The sequence below is a fragment of the Onychostruthus taczanowskii genome, unplaced genomic scaffold (genome assembly GCF_017590055.1).
Source record: "Onychostruthus taczanowskii isolate IOZ18803 unplaced genomic scaffold, ASM1759005v1 scaffold27, whole genome shotgun sequence".
Lineage (NCBI taxonomy): Eukaryota > Metazoa > Chordata > Aves > Passeriformes > Passeridae > Onychostruthus > Onychostruthus taczanowskii.
In genome coordinates this window covers 9,470,690-9,485,900 of record NW_024500017.1, presented here as the reverse complement: position 1 = coordinate 9,485,900, position 15,211 = coordinate 9,470,690, and the positions used below count along the sequence as shown (strand labels likewise).

At 43.7% G+C, this 15,211-nt stretch overlaps 1 protein-coding gene across 2 annotated transcripts in view; it reads left to right on the top strand.

Moving 5' to 3' along the window:
- Positions 1–15,211, top strand: part of ST3GAL1 (ST3 beta-galactoside alpha-2,3-sialyltransferase 1) — a 78,173-nt gene that overhangs the window by 11,581 nt on the left and 51,381 nt on the right. Inside the window, exon 2 of one of the 2 annotated variants that reach the window (XM_041407592.1) lies at positions 5,540–5,779. The exons of the other annotated variant lie outside the window; for it this stretch is intronic. The gene's annotated coding sequence lies outside the window, so the exon portion shown is untranslated. The remainder of the gene's footprint in view (positions 1–5,539; positions 5,780–15,211) is intronic. 2 annotated transcript variants of the gene reach the window in all.

Here is a 15,211-nt window from a genome sequence, read left to right as displayed (position 1 = left end):
TGTTATTAGCGCACTTTTTTTCTGAATATTAAAAATCTCTTGCTTGTATAGCTGTCAGAACCAGTCTTTCAGATCTCCCCCTCCAGCTGCTGTGCTCTCTTGTGAGCTGGTTGCTACTCCTGAGCAGGTAAATGTAGGCATTGTTTTGCTTGGCACCAACAATACTGACTTCCAAGGAAAGGAGGTTGTTTCTGCATCTTGGATCAAGTCTTGTGGTTTGTTTATGATACTGTCTTCTGTCAGGAAAAAATGCTGCATAACACTTTCCCCTGTCTCCAAGAGAGAATAGGGTCGTGCTCAGTAACCTTGAGTGTAGACTTGTCGTGCCTAGTGAGCTCATTAGAGCTTGATCTGCTCATTACCTGGAGAATGTTGAAGGCAAGACCAAAATATTTCAGAAGGCAGCGAGGGCAGCATGCTTCCCTCTGAGTGAGCATGGGAATGTTGTTCAGCACATGTATTTGAATTGATTCTTGAAGCTGACATCTGCTTACTGAGGTTTACAAAGCTTGTGGCTTCTCATAGTCTGTAAAACACATGGCATTTGTATGAACAGGCTTGTCAATGGTAGTTCCCTTACCCAAAGCCAACAGGACTCTCCCAGCTGTGTAGCAGAGCCCTTTCCTTAGAGCCATCAGTCATCACTGTCTAAGAGCAGCTGAAAGTGAGTAAAAACAGCATTTTCTTTCTTGATCTTCCCTTGCCCAAGGAAATTCTCTCACTAGTGTGACAGCCCTTCCCAGTCTACTTATAGCTCCTATTGAATTTCAACTTCCTGTCCAAAATTGCTGGGACATGAGATGGTTAACAAGATGTAGTTCCTGACAGGCCACAGGACAAGGGATCCTTGTCAACAGTACAGGGTGAGGGATTTCAAACCTGATGAGTGATCTTTAGGGCATACAGCAGGCACCCAGAGAGTGTCTTGGGCGTTGAGAGTTAAAATTGGTTTATTTTTTTTTCAGGAGGTGCACAACACTGGCATTATCATGAAGGATGTCCTTCAGCCTGCCCAGCTGGCTATTTTAGGAGGCATTAAGTGATGTAAACATCATGGCAGAGAGACTGAAACACTTGTTGTGCTTTCAACCCAGCCAGCAACTAAACACCACTCTCTCACTCCCCCACCAGCAGGACTGGGGGAAGAATCAGAAGGGTGAAAGCAGGAAAACTCATGGGCTGTGATAAAGACAGTTTAATAGGGAAAGCAAAAGCCGTGCACGCAAACAAAACAAGGAAATTATTTCCTGCTTCCCACAGCCAGGCAAGTGTTCAGCCATCTCCAGGAGAGCAGGGCTCCGTCCCAGGGAATGGTGACTTAAGAAGACAATCGACATCACCCCAAATGTCCCCTCTTTCTCCTTGTTCCCCCCACTTTATACACTGAGCAGGATGTCACATGGTCTGGAGTATCCCTCTGGTCAGTTGGGGCCACCTGTCCTGGCTGTGTCTCCTCCCAGCTTCCCATGGAGTCCCAATCTTCTCACCACCATGAAAACTACCCAAAACACAGCCCCATACTGGCCCAAATCAGCCACCACTCCACACCAAATGGAGCAGTGTTTGTGCAGGCTCATGCTGTCCTTCTCAGTGGGTAATTGCATAGTTCCCCATCACTTGTGGGATTTGTATCTTTATCTAAACAGGATGGAGATTTGTCACTTGGCTTCTTTCACCAGGATTCTCTAAGTGCACACTGAAAACCACTGTGCTAGCAGGAGTGCACCACACCATTGTGAATGGCAAAAGTTACATCCTTTTGGTTTAGCTGAACAGAGATGAACTTTTCATTAAGGTGGTGAAAAGGTGGTTCCTGAGTTGACATAAAAATAAGGTGCTGACTGGCATGGTTATATCTTCATTGCTTGACCTACCAAAGGAGACAGTGGCAGGGAAAGGACACAAGTAACTTTTAGATGTCATTGCATTAATTTGTAGCAATGCTGGAATTTCCATTGAGATGCTTCCTAAGGATGTTGCAGGCATCCGGCAAAGGCTCTGCTTGTTCTTTCCTTTGATATATGCCCAGAACCAGAGACAGATGCTGTTAAATGGAGTAATTAAATGTGTTGATTTCTTGTAAAAATGGTTACTGTAGTTGATTTCATAGTTTGGGGGTAAGGGGGATCTCTAAACATATCTTCACTTTGCTTGTATAATTTGAAGGTGGCCTTTTTTCTCCTTTTTTTGGTGTCAGTTTGTGGAGGTTTTTTGGGTTGCGTTTTGGTTTTTGTCTTTTTAAAGCACAAGGCTTATTTAAGAACTTTGTAGACAAAAATATTTTGCAATGCTAAAAATCGTCTGCAGTGTGTTCAGAGTAGGACATCCTTTGCTCTTCAGCTCAGAGTGCTTTAGACAGAATGGGAGAAGGACATGAAAGAGAATTGTGTTGTGCTTAGCAGAATTAGAATAAGCCCACAAGCACATGGTTGGTACTTTTTAATTCCAAGAGCCTGAATCTGATCTCACTCCTACTAATCTCTGAAGGGATTATTCCTGATTTACACCATCCTGAATGAAACCAGAATCTGGTCCTGAAAGCCTGTTTGTACTTCAGACATTGTCTCAAGGCAGCTGACCTGCAAATATGAAAAGACCTGAGTTCCTGTGGGTTAACTGTTTAAATTTTTCAAGCTAAGTTGACTACAGCTTGTTCAGCAGGGAAATGGCACAGCAAAACCTCAGGCTAGAACCCATTTACCTCTGTTGGACTAATAGGAGGTTATCAGAGGATCCTCTTTGGTGCAACACAGTGCTCTGCATTTGCATAGCATCTTTCATCTGAGGATATTAAATAACTACTTCATTGCACTTCTGGAAGCTGTTCAGCCAGACAAATCTCTTTAATGACCTGCCACAACTCTGGTTGCTAGCAGTGAAGCAAAAATAAGTTAATACATTGAGCCTCTGGTCATGAGTGGCATCTGTAAGAAGAGGTCTGCAACCTAGAACAGTGTGAAGCTGTTAGCTGAAAATACTGGGGTTTCTGGAAAAAAGGCTATGTCATATTTAGCTGCTGAGAAGAAAATTGATTTTTATTAGCACAGGTTCAGTTAGTGTTCACTGAGACAGGTACCAAAAGCAAATGTACGGTTTCAGGGTGGGAAAGCACAGGTTGCCTTTAAGTCATCATGCCAACTTCTTTATGGCCCAAAATTAATTTTTTTTGTTCATGTTTTGGTTGTCTACATGCTCATTTTTAAGGCTGTGTTTATATCGAGATTAAGGGAAAGTTGAAAACACCTTTTCATGGGACTGCTCTAAAGGAAACTGATGAATTATTATTCACCTGTGCATATTCTCAAATGAACAGGTCACGTTTGTCATTCTGCAAAGCACAATTTTGGTGTGGTGACACATTTGCACAGTGTTTGAACATACTAAATGCAGCCATTCAGTGGGAACCAGATGGGCAGCCTCATGCAATGGCCCACCTATTTCCTTTTAGATTTTGTTCTTGTTCTGTTATCAGCTCACATTTCTTATTAACTGTCTCTTTGCCATGTCAATTTGAGACACTCCAACAGTAGTTAGATGACTGTGGAGGGTCCTGTCTTTATGGACTGTAGGATGCCTACATCCCATGATTCACCCAGCACAATGGGAAAAACACTGAACCTCTGAGACACGGATCAAAAAGGCTCACTACAGGAAGATTTTGCACACCCTGCTTCAGTTATCCTGTGCAAACATCTGCTCCTGCTCTGGAGCTGAGATGCTTTTTCCTTTCCAACCTGAAAGCATGGTTATGACATTAAATATGTTGAACCAAATTTGACATGCAGAGTCATGTGTGTGGAAAATACCCTTAATTTTCCTTGCAATAAGTAAGAAAGTCTGCTACTTCCTCAAAGGTGTATTTAGTTTTATTTCTAGTCACGCCAAGTGTTAGCCATGGGTGATGTAAACCCTGCCTGTCTATCAGCAGAGACTGGAGGAACTAATGACTCTATTCTTGGAGGTGAGACTTCATTGAGTCAAGCTGAAACAGCTGGTAAGCAAAGCTCTGAGGAGTTGGCATTAGAATAAAATACCCGGTTGGCTTTGTGTCTGCATTTTGTTCATGTGAGTAACCAAGAAGACTCTGTAGTGAGATCTCTGCATTTTTCTGTTTTCCACAAAATAGTCATCATCATCTCAGGTCCACATCTCTCCACTTTTCTATATTTACCTGACATAAACCAGAGTAAGTGCCATGTAGGCAAATGTGGGATTTACTGGGGGAATGAGAACTGGTTAATCCCACACTCTTCAGCAAAGATCTCCCTTCCTTCAATCTTGCCTCTGCAGGAATGTGTGCGTCAACCTGGGTCCTCTTCAGTGAAAAAGAATGATACTGGCCCTTTTGCTGTTTGATTGAATCAAACCCTCTAAAAATTCTCTCCATCTATATATCTGCTATAGGGTAAGAGACATTTTTCCCTGTTTGTCTCTACTCTCAGCTGGTCCCTGTTGCCACAGCAGATGTAAAGGTGGAGGAATTTTAAAATACACCACATACCAGACATAAAATCTACTGCCTTGTTGAACTGGTTAATGTTGCTTAGCTGACATTTCTGCAGTGTAGGAAAGGCTGCATTTTACTGGCCAAGCACTTTGTAATTTTCTGTTATTTCTAAAATGGATGCCAGCAATTGGAAATATTGAGTAATTTTTAATTGAAGTGATATGATCAGTGGGTGATTAGTTTTTGGAGTGCCTTGGATATATGCTATGTTGTAGAGACAAGCCATCTGGAGCGGGGCTGTGGTTGAGCTGCTGTAATGAGTACCCATGGACTGCAGTGCCAAAATGACCAGGTTTATTACATCGATGAAGATCTTGAGTAATTCAATTTATTTTCACAGATCTAAATGAACTAAAATGAGAACATAATTTGGCCTGAAGTTTTAGTTTGATGCTCTCAATTATTAAACCAAGGATCATCGATGCATTTTTTTACTATGCTTAAAATAACCAGCCACAGCAAATCAGGCTGTTGAGTTCCTTCCTCTGCCTGCAGCTTTTACCAAATTTACCATGGCCAGGATTTCACCGCACTTTGCCTGGATGGCCAGTGTGACTTCATTAGGTACTTCTTGTATTTGCTGCTCCTCTGACCTACAAGCATCACACTCTGCCTCTGACCTTGGGGATAGGCTGGCAGGGGAGAAGGATCCTAGAACCACAGAATCAGTTGTGTTGGAAACGACCTTTAGAAATTGTCTAGTCCCATCCCCTGCAAGGTGCAGGGACACCTTCCACTAGATCAGGTTGCTCAGAGCCCTGTCTGTGCTGACCTTGAAGGTTTCCAGGTGTGGAGCTGCTCTGGGCAGCCTGCTGCAGTAATGCTCTCACTGCTGGGGATTACTGGGCAGAGTCCCACCATAAATCTCTGTTAGGCACAAAGCTTGCAGCTTACATTGCTGCAGGGTACCTGTAGCAGCCCTGGGTGTGTTGCCAGGCTTGTAGCTGCTGGACTTAATTACTCCAAAATGAAGACTGATTTGTGCTATCACACCGAAATTAATCCTCCCTCTTCCTGAAATTTTCGTTACAGAGTCTTTTTGCTGAAGTCTGATCAGTCATGGTGATGTACAGCCCTGAAACTTGAATCTGAAGTGCTGCCCTGTATTCAGTGCATCAAGGGGTGTTTGGAGCAGTGAGGGTTGCTTGAGGAAGTGACTGGAAGTGGCTGGAAGAAAAAAAAAGCAAACAACCTTTGAGAATGCTTTGATCTGAAATCAAGTATCTGCACCAAGGAGGCAGAGTATTTTTAGGAAGAGGGCACAGGCTGCATGTAAGTAGATGCATTCTATTTGATGTGCCGAGATCAAGGTGTTGGAGTCTTTAACTGCTCATCTGACCATCTTATCTTGTGTTTTCCCTCTTAATTTTTCCCTTCTGTTTTAAAATTGTTTTTCCCACTTGTTCTGTGAAACATTCTTATGCAAAGCCAAGTCTCCTGCAACTCAAGCAAGCTTGTTTGTAGCACAACAAGAGGAAAGAGGTGTCAGAGTTTTGGTTTTGCATAAAAACATGTAACTTATTTCCTTTTTTTTCTTCCCAAGCTTGTTATTAAATGAGCAGCATTTTAATGAAGCATTTAATCGAGAAAACAAAACAAAACAACTTCTGTATCCTCTAAATTGTTCCCAAATCCCTGAATGAAAAATTATTTAGAGATTAAAACCCTTGCTGTTTCCTGTGTCATTGCAAAGCAATAATGAGCAGAACTTGAAAAGCTCTTCTCTCTCCTGGTTTGGAGCACCAGCCTCTATCACAGCATCAAACAGCCATGCCAGCACTTTTTCATGGTACCAGCTGATTAAGTTTCATAGCAGATTCTCCCCCAATTTAATGCTGCTAATGACTATGTGAATGAAACTTACAATATAAGCACAAGTTTGAAATCTCAGCTTCAGCATTGGAGCTTAAACAATCTGTACAGGAAGAGGCTGTTGAGAATGTAAGCATCAGTTTAAAATCGTCAAGTTTTCCAGTTTGTACTGCAATTTCCCCAAAGCTGTGCAATCCACAGCAGACCCAGGAATAAATTGTAGGAATTGGGTTCTTGCTGTAAGCAGGGACAAGTGGCATGCCCTGAGCACTGGCACATGATGAAAAAGCCAGTAGTCTCTCTCTCAGCAAGATGTGAGTCACTTGGGTAATTCCTGTTTTAAACAGAAGAACTGGATTCATGCTTCAAGCAGCCTCAGACAGCCAAAGAGGAATAAACTTCAGGTTAAAACCTTGTGTTTTGTGTCATTACCTTCTTCTCCATCCTTTTTGCCCTTTTTGCCCCTGCAGTGACAGTGTGTCAGAGGGTAACAACGGGAAGGGGAGCTTTGCTGCGTGTGGGAATAATAAAAACCAGCTAGGTTTACACTGTGAGGTCCCTATCTTCAACAAGAGAAATAGAGCACTTGTCTTGCTTTCTGATGTACAGGAAAGAAAAACAGAGGTAGGTTTAGATGGTTTAGGTTTTGCAAGTTACAACCCTGTAGCCTTGAATGTACTGGATGAGAAGAATAAGTGGCTCGTTTACTGTGAGGATGGTGAGACACTGCAACAGTCTGCCCAGCCAAGATGTGGATGTTACATTCCTGGAAGAGTTCAAGGCCAGGTTGGATGGGGCTGTGACTAACTCACTCTAATGGAAGGTGTCCCTGACCATGGCAGGGCTTTGGAACACGAAGATCTCAAAGGTCCCTTCCACCCCAAGCCATTCTGTGATTAATCTTGGTACATAGCAGGCATGGTTACAGATGACAGGACTTGATTGACAGTGTGCTGAGAGTAGATGTCCCTCAGCAGGACTTGCTATCAGCATGGGAAAGATGTGGGACACTGTTGGACGCGTTATCCAGGTGGGATGCTGCTGCTGCCTGCCATGAAAGCAGAGGTGAGACCCAGCCACGATGACCCCTGAGCAGAGGAGGGTGCAGGAGTGAATTAGGTGCAGGAATCAACCCAGGTGCACAGCAGGGCCCCATGGGATGGGAGTTTGGAGAGCTGCCAGGCCCAAAGCAACTGCAAAGGTGTCACCCTTTTAAGTAGAAAATTCCTTGGTGGCCTGAGGAATTTCTGCTGCCCAGGCAGGTCCGTAAGCTGAGGTGCTGTGCAGTCTGCAGTGACTCTGGTGACCTCTCAGAGATGTTATTCTCCTACTGTACTTGACACATACATGTAGTGATGGAGAGTGGAGGGAGGTGCCACCACGGAACTCCTCTTCTCTGGCAGGATGAAGCCTGTCACTGTTTTGTCTCTCTCTCCTCTTGGTCCCAGTGCTGGGAAGGGGGGTTGAAATTTGGCAATTGTAACTGTGCCAGGGAAGGTGGTTTTAGGTTTTCAGGGCTTCCTGAACATTCCAGCTCCAGTACATTTTGTTCCCAGGTGTGTCTTTATTCTTCATTTTTGTGGCTTTTCAGACAAGGCTGCTCAGAGCACTGCCCTGGGTGTCCTGGGCTGATGGTGAGGACAGAAAGGGACAAGAGAAAGCTGCCAATGGAGCCAGTGATCAGAGGAGCCAAGAAAACAAACAGCTAGGAAAAACACCTGGCTTCTGGGACTTATTTCCTTAAGAAGCAAAGTGGAGAGCAAAAACCTGTGGGATGACTTAAGATAGGAAGGAAAACCATGCTCATGTTTGGTGACAAGCCCTGCCTTTCAGCACTGAGCGTAGGGCTTGGTTTCTCCATCTTGCTCCAGGGCTATGTGGGCACATGTGGCTCTCATGGACAAGACTCCCACTCCATCTGCCCCTTCTCCTCACTGCTGGCTGACACAGCCACTGGCAGACTCAGTACTGGGAATAATACCCTGCTGCAACCCCATAATGTAAAAACAATCTTGCAGAAACGAGACCCTGAGGGAATTGAATCCCATTTTCTTTTAAGAATACTCCAGTTTCTCTCAATCCGGAGAAGACTGCTCTCCTTATGAAATGAAAGGCAGTGAGTGCATGGAGGACAAGCATTGTACAAGGTGAAAACAGTTCATGTTCCTTATGGAAGAATGAGAGTTTTCCTGTGCTAGAACTTCCTTAGAGTGCAGATACTCCAGAGTGCAGATGTTGGGTACATCTGACAGAGTGCAAGCATCTGCAAAGCATGTGCTGCTGTCAGACCTGGTAATCTGTCCTCCTTTTATGGGTCACAATGAGAAATAGATACTTTAATATGTCATTTGTCTCATTTAGAGGAGGCATTGGAAAACTAGGCCCTGGAGATGGGACTTCCTCTGTGCTGACAGTTAAAGAAGCCTTGATGACTTGCTCAGGCATTGAGGTGTGACGTGAGATCAGCTGGGTCCTGCCCCAGCACAGCTGGGAGTGAGATCCTATTAACCTCTTAGCTGGGGATGCAAGGGCCAGAGGGCAGAGGCTGGGGTGTCTAAATGAGGGAGCTGATGCTGGCTCTGTGATTACCTTCTTTGAGAACTGAAGCACCAAGGTAGTGCCCATCCAGTAACCTGAAGGGAGACTTTCAGACCCCAAACAGCACTGAGTTGTCTTGATGAAAGTCAGTGAGGTCCATGCTGCCTGGCTTCTTTTGTGTCATTAAAAGAACCCAAGCCAACAAAAAAACATATATATATATATATATGTGTGTGTGTGTATGTATGTTATCCTTTAAAAAATATCTAACATGTAGGTATTCCTTTTAGACAAATGTGAAAGAGATGGAGAAGCTTCCTTATGGTCCAAAATGAACAGGATCTGCTCCTCTTTCTGTAGGAAGGGAAAAAAAATTCACTGGCCTGTCTGACTGAGATGTGTCCTGCACAACCAAGGACCCAGACTCTTTTCCATAAAACCTGAATACATGAACCAGAGTCAAAACCCAAATATTCAGTTGTGCCTAGATGGTTCAGCTGAAAGCTGGTGGGTGCCTGCCTGCTGCCTACACCCTCTGTACACTACCATGGGTAGGTGGTCCAGACTGACCCCATCCCAAGTGCCCACACGTGCAGTGAGTGAACCCTTTTCAAAGTGTTTTTTTTCCCCATGAAGAAACAGCTTCCTCAAGGATTTATTACTTTGCCATGTCCCCTGCTTGAAAGGATGCTATGAGCCCTCTGCACAGGGCAAATGTTAGGGTGTTCTTTTTTTCCTCAAATGAAAGAATAGCAACATTCAAGTTCCAGTGGAGTGGTGATGCTTCATCAGAGTCTCGTTGATGCTGAAACTTGCTGCTGTGCTGTAGTTTTGAGTAAGCCAGGAGAGCAGGGTTTCTGATACCCTAGGTGCTGTGTCTCATGTTTGGGCTGCATTGCTGCCTCCATAGGGGTAAGGAGGAAATGGCTCTTCCTGCCTGAAAGAGCCTTTCATAACATTCTGGTGGTCTTTTGGAACACCAGCTGCTGGTGATAACCCAAGGATGGAAATTTCTCCTGGACAAGCATCTGAACAGTTGTCATTTCAGGGGAAATTTTCCTTTGTTCACACTGCTCAAATGCACTTTTCTGATGATTTGTAGCAGAGGATTCATTAGCTCCTTTTTCAGCAGGACAGCTCTGCTGTGCATGCAAGTCAGTGTTGATATTATAACACATTTGTCTTTAATTTGATAGCCCATTGCTCTTACACACGTTCACTGTCATTGCAAAAGTGTGTTTTTTGTTGGCTTTTCTCAGGAAAGGATGAGGGGGTGCAGAAGTAAAATTTGATTAGGAGAGAATCATTATTTCTGTTCTCTGTTAACAGCTAAGTATGTAAAAGAATAAAGCCAAAAATACTGGTCAATCATAGAGAAGTAAAAGGAGCAATGCTTTGCAAATGCAGCTGAGGGATGTGGAAACACGATTCATTTTCAGAAGATTTTGTATTGTAATTCTGCATCACACCTCTGGCTCTCAACACTCTGCTCTCTGTCTCTCTGTGTGTTCAACTCATCATATTCTGATTATATGCCACTAGCTGGGCAGCTATAGCCTTAGTTACAATGTGATCTAAAATCCCCTGAGACACCAAAATACTTGAAGGCAAGGAAAGATGTTGCTAAATAGCACATGATTTAGCTGGAAAATCTGACCACAGAAAGCCCAGATGTCTGCTAGAGGCACTATTTTCTTAATTACCTAATTTCAGATACTTAAGGAACTGTGTAAAAAGAAACAAAACTAAGTTGTGGGCAGTTGTTTGAGGTCTAACATGACTGTTATGGATGATCCTTAGATTTTTAGATGCTTCCAGAAAAAAACAAGTAAAGAAACCTCTACTGTATGCCATTTTAGCATGTTGATTATTTTATTTTATTTTATTTTATTTTATTTTATTTTATTTTATTTTATTTTATTTTATTTTATTTTATTTTATTTTATTTTTTTCTAACTCTGGAAGCTTTTCAATCAAAAGTTGCATTTCAGGTTGAGGAATACTAAATCTGTTTTGGAATGATGCTTTTCTTATTTGCAAGGTTTTTTTCTGAACCTCTTATGAATATTTGACTTTGCAGAAACCCCCAAATTACCATCCACCCACGTGCAGCTTTGCTCCGAGGTGCCTCTCTGGTGCTCTGAGTGCCCTTTCTCAGTGCCAGGCCTCGGGGAGTCACAACTTCCCAGCACAAAGCACTTGCCCTGTAGTTCTGCTTTTGCTTTGTTGTATTCCAATTCTTTTAAACCTTTTTTTGCCCCTCTGACCTGCTGCTGCTGACCTTGCTGAACCTCTTCCTGATCTGTATCTTATGCTGCGCTGAAATATCGTGCACAGGAAGCATCTGGCTGTTCCCCTGCTGTATGGGGCATTCTTTCAGCGGATTATCTCTGTTTCGTTCTGCTCTGTTCTGGCACAAAGCCTGCAGAAGTCATTTGACAGACCTAAGCTCTGTGCAGATCCAGATCATCCATCTCTCACCACTCCTGAGATGCCGTGATTCCTGCCGTGTCCACTTGCTCGGAGCTGGCTGTCGTGGGGACGTGGGCTTTTGTCAGGTTTGCTTTTTTCCCCCTTCTCATTGCTTTGTCAGTCATACCTCCTAGAAAAGGAACTGCAAGTTGCTAGGAGAAGGTGAAGCAAAATGTGCACAACTTTGGGAAGTGAAGTGTGTGATGGAGATGGGATTTTTAAACATCCACTGGCAATATTCATGGTGGCAAGGAGGGGGTGTATTTCTCACAAGCTTCTGGCTTCTGCACTTGCAGTTTTCCCATTGAGAGGGAAGTTAGCTTTGGTTTTGCAGGTGCAAGAGGAAACAAGTATCTGTGGCTTTCTTCCGACTTTACACTGGCTTTTCTTTTTTTTAAATAAATTTGGCTCGACTGCTTTGCACAGCCCTGGCAGGTACCCAGCCCCCGTCGAGTTTCTTTGTTGAGTCAACAATAAATCCAGCCAGTGGAGAGCAGCTTAATGGTCTGTAGTAATCATCCATCCAAAATCCTGGCTAAAATCTTCATCTCTCCAACCTGTGTAGCTCCTTTCCTCCCAAAGGGGAACCCTTAGTGTGTGTGGTGGGTTGCCAGAGAGTCCTTGTTGTGCCTTGGTGTGCGTTCAAGGCTAGGTTGTGTGAGGCTTAGAACAACCTTGTCTAGTGGAACGTGTCCCTGCTCAAAGCAGAAGGCTGGAACTGGGTGATCTTTAAGTATCCTTCCACCACTTTAAGTATCCTTCCCCAAACCACTCTGATTGTTTGTCACGAGCAGTGCAGGTGACGTTGGTGCAGTATAAAATGGCTGGGACCCCTGGGATGCCCACATCCCTGGTGAAGTGTGTGCCTAACATGTCCCCTTTTGGAAAATCAGGAGAACCTCCAATTGGGATGTAATACCTTTTTCCAGGCTATAATATAATCTGCTCAGTTCCAGATAAATGGGTTTCACTTTGATGCTGCAGGTTTTGGTCTTGTGCATTATTGCTGTGTTGATAAGATTAATGATGTTGTCATGGTCATCTTAATGTGTTTCACTAAAATGCCTCCTTTTCAGGTTGGGTAGCAATGTAGGAATCTTCCCTTCATGTTTTAATATTTTTTTCTAACTTTCCTATTAGCAGGATAAGCACTGAAGTGTGGTTCCCAGTGCTGAGGCCAAAAGGTCTTTTCAAAGAATTCAACATCTCATAGCTCCTGAGGGCTTACTGAGGGGTATTTAATATTTGGGACTGCACCAAGCCCCTCAGAATACAGCTGCAAGGAAAAAATGCCTCTGAGAGATGTACTTATTCATTACTGTGTACAGTCATACATTATAAAGTTTAATGCTTGCCTGCAGACTGGGTGACAGGGACTCCATTTGCGCTGTGTTTGCCTCTTAATCATCACGATAATTGCTTCTACATCATCTCTAAAAGGCAGATTAAGTCCAAGCACGACAAAACCTCCCATGGTATTGCTGCTGAGATCTGCCCAATAAAAGCAGCACTGGGTTCATTTTAATTTTTTTTTTGAGGCAAGGTTCTTATTTACCAATTATCAAACCATGCAATTACTTAAAGACATTATTCTTCCGCTCAGTGATGAAATAAACCCCAAAATCTCACCAGGGAGGTCACCCAGGTACCTGCAGATGAGGTGCCTGAGCTTAGCAGCAGTTTGCCAAGTGCAGCTGATGCAGAGCCCTGGAAGCAGCATTCCTGAGCAAGATGCTGTTTGGCTGTGGCAGCTTCCAGCCAGGCTGCGTGGCGTGCTGGTGGCTGTGCTGCTCTCAGCATCATGGAAGTCCTGAAGTGACTGATAACTCTGTGGTCAGCACACAAGCAGAAGCAGGGCAGACATCCTGACGGACACCAGACGGTGCTGCTTGCTTCACAGCACAGTCCTTGTGAACTGCAAGAATTCATTTTCCCTTTCAGGGCCCCTGAGCTTGAGTTTCAAAATGAGAACCATATTTTGAGTTCTTTGTTCCGGCAGAAAATCAGCTCCTCTTTCCTGCTGAAACTCTCTCAGTGCTGCAAAGGTGTAAAAATAAGCCAGGCTCTGGCTCATGCATTACATTTAGTGTTTTGTTATTTTTTTGCCAGACTGGCTCTTTTGGTGGGCCCCTGTGCCCCGTGCAGGCTGTGGCTGAGCAGGGAAGGTCCCACAGTCCTGTCACTCTGTGCTGAGTGTGGCTGCTCTCACTGCCTACAGCTCCTTCAGCTCATTTCGTGTGAGATGTCTCTCTTCCAAGTGAGTAAACCACAGATGCAACTTTCTGCAAAATTACCGACTTTTACGCAACACTTATGGCTCCCTGCGAGGTCTCCTCCTCCGCTCCCACTGTGCTGCTGCTTTTCTGAAGGCAAATTAAACAGATCTATTCCAATCTGACTGAAGCCATTCAGTTACTTAAACAGATTGACCTGACTTGGGCTTATCAATTTCTTTAATGAGGTGTCCTCTGCAACTTCTGCTTGGCTTTTCTCCATCCTTCTCATTAAAAAATTTATTTTAGAATCTCTTTGTTCCAGGTGGAGTCATTGCCAAATAGTTGCCTGCATATATACCTGACCCTTAACTCCTAATAATGCTTTAATTTTTATTTTTAAAGCTAGCAAAGGCACTGAGAAATCACCTTGCTTATGGATGTAGGATTTGGAAAGTGCTTTAACTCTAAGTAAGGAGCAGCACTCCTTACTTAAAGTACTTCTTCCCTCTGGCTCCATGGAAATAACCCTGCATAACAGAAAGGGTTTCAAGATTAAAATGCTGTTTTTTTTAAACCTAGGTGAGGTGTGTTTTTATGATCACCTTTTAAAACAACAGCAGTGATGGATTCCACCCAGCATGGAGGGATAACAACTTCCCATTGAAACCTCTTTATGAAATTGAATCTTCAGGATCAAATGGTGGATATCTGAAAGTCTTACCCAAATTGTAGGGGAAAAAAATCATTGTTGATATACAGAAAAACTGGTGTGCTTCTTTGGGATGTGTGTGCATCAAAACCAGTTGGATTAATCCAGATTTACTCTGATAAAACTGTACTCTGTCCTTAAGCATCTCTCCCTGGGCACCTCTTTCTTGATGCTGATGGTCCTTCCCCTAAAGCTGTTGAATTGGCTGATGTTAGGAGATTGATTTGGTCTTTTTTCTTGAGCCATTAAGGTCATTTATGTATTGTACATCAGTCAAAGCCAGACCCTCCACATGTGCATGAAGTCACACCTGTTTGAAGGCCTTCCTCAGGCTACAAGGAGAATGCCTGTTTTGTACTCCAGATAATTCAGCTTGAACCTTCACCCAAAAGTACCTCCCAAGTTCCTCCTCCTCTCCAAAAAAATAACAACCAGTGCTGGCTCTGTTCTTTAGTCATAGATTATTAATCCTTCAGGTGTAAGCCTGAGCAGAGCCCTCAGTGGTGGGAAGGGAGGATGACCTTCAGTCTTTCTCTCAACAAAACTGACTTTCTGCAGAAGCCCATCTCATCCATGTGTGTTGGGCACAACAGGTTCAGTGTGGGAGCTCAAAGGAAGCACAGGCAGAGGGAGGGAAATGAGTGATTTTTGGGATCCTGTTGTATGCAGCCATGAGGTATAGGGCAAATGCTCACTCTGTAAAGGTGCAGGGACATCACACCAGGTACTCTGGGAACATTACCACTACTACTACTTTATTTTTTGTTGTTTTTTTTTTTTCTTTTATGACAAAGTCTCTGTAGAGTTTAGGTGCCAGTGCGGGAATAGGGCTACTGATCAGGAGGGGTTAGATGCACAAGTTTGCAGTCATGCATCCTCTTGTTGTCTCTGAGTCTTTCCCTGAGCAGAGTCCAGAGTTCCATCTGAGCTGACCAGGTTTAGCAGGAACTGGTTTTA